This window comes from Chrysochloris asiatica, unplaced genomic scaffold, assembly GCF_000296735.1.
Source record: "Chrysochloris asiatica unplaced genomic scaffold, ChrAsi1.0 scaffold00215, whole genome shotgun sequence".
NCBI classification, from domain to species: Eukaryota; Metazoa; Chordata; class Mammalia; order Afrosoricida; family Chrysochloridae; genus Chrysochloris; species Chrysochloris asiatica.
The window spans coordinates 1,362,447-1,364,277 of NW_006408733.1; the positions used below are offsets into that span (position 1 = coordinate 1,362,447).

Below are 1,831 nucleotides of genomic sequence, written 5' to 3' on the forward strand. Positions count from 1 at the left end.
TATCAAAAAAACATTCCGTTGCTTTACAAAAGGATTCCAGTGGCTAACCTTTCAGAAGTGGTCCACCTGTCCTTCTCTCTGATCTGTCTTAGTCTGGAAGCTCTGTTGAAATCTGTCCACAATGGGTGACCCTGAAGAATTTGAAATTCTGGTGACATACCTTCTAGCATGCAAGCCACAACAGTATGACAAATTGATAGATGAGTGGTGTCCCATGGAAGCAGCAGTCAGGAAATCAATTGATGTATTTATTGCATTGGCAAATGCTCTCATTAAAGTCACTTTTGAAGACTAATGTATGCCTGACCCAAACCATACATGTGAAAGCTGGCCAATGAATAAGGAACACTGAAGAAACATTGCCTTTGAATTATGGTGCTGGTGAAGAATATTGGTTATACCATGGATTGCCAGAAGAACAAACTAATTTGTCTTGGGAAACAAACTAATTTGAATGTTCCTTATAAGCAAGGATGGTGAACCTTTTTCTCAGGTATTTTGTACATGTTATCAGAAAGGACTAGTTGCTAGAAAAAGCAATAGAGGAAACACTTCAATAAGATGGATTGGCATAGTGGCTGCAGTAATGGGCCCAACATAGGAACAATTCTGAGGATGGTGCAGAGTTGGGCAGTGTCTCATTCTGTTGTTCATAGGGTCACTGTGAGTAAGAACAGACTCAGCAGCACCTAACAGCAACAACGACAACAAAGACCAATGAAGGACTCTAAGTGATGCAATAATTTGAACCCACCTAGTTGTGCTACAGAAGAATCATCTGTTGCTCCTGATTTGCACTAAATGCCAGAGAGCATAGCTCTGCTGGCACTTTGAAATCAAGCTTCTAGCTTGGACAACAGTGAGAAGATTTTCTGTTCTCTAAAATCACCCACTTGTGTTTTTTGTTTGTTTTGAGGAAGTAAGTAAAACAAATACCTAAGGATGAGTTAGAATTTTTGTTGTTGTTATTGTTTTCTTTGGACTGGGCATGAATATGGATCTCTCCAAGTAGGTTTGGCCAAATAGTTGTCTTCCACATTTCTTGGCATAAATAAGTAAGCACTTTCAGTGTTGAATCATTTCAATTCATATCCAGTCAATTTCTAGAGCCTTGTTTCTCACCAACGCCGTTGGTGTAGTTATGACTTCTTCCTTCACTACCTTTGGTTCTTGATCATCTGATACTTCCTGAAATGGCTAAACACTAACCAGTTCATTTTGGTTCAGTTATGCTTTTAATTCCTTACATCTTCTTTTTTCCCCTGGCTGCTTTCAGAAGTGTCTCCTTATCTTTAATTTTGGAGAGTTTGACTATGATAATTTTGGTGATTTTCTCTTGGGGTCTATCCTTCCTGGAGTTCGTTGAGCTTCTTGAGTGTTTATCTTTTCACTTTTCAGCATGTTAGAGAAATTTTCTTCCAGCAGTTCTTCAACTATTTCTTCTGTGGACTTGTGTGAGTCTTCTTGTTCTGGAATGCCAATAATTCTAAAGTTATTCTTCTTCATGTTGTCCAACATGAATCTTAGACCTTCTTCAGATTTTTTTATCCTTTGGTCTTCTATCTAAGTGGTATTGAGAGATTTGTCTTCCACTTCACTGGTTCTGCCTTCCATCTCGTCTATTCTACTCCTTTGCCCTTACAGAGTATTGTCTGTTTCTGATATTCTGTTATTGATCATTTGGACGTCTTTCTGTAGGGTTTGAATTGTTTCCAATGCTGTATCTATCTTATTTCATTGTTTCCATAGCGGTTTCCTGACTTCTTCCTTATTTTTCTCAAACTCCATTGTAAAGTGTTTTGAAACATTTTATAATCATTTTTCTGAATTC

The 1,831-nt window shown here is 38.0% G+C and overlaps 1 protein-coding gene across 1 annotated transcript in view; it reads left to right on the forward strand.

The window, feature by feature from the left end:
- FSTL4 (follistatin-like 4) overlaps positions 1 to 1,831 on the forward strand; it is a 676,535-nt gene that overhangs the window by 50,517 nt on the left and 624,187 nt on the right. The window lies entirely within an intron of this gene.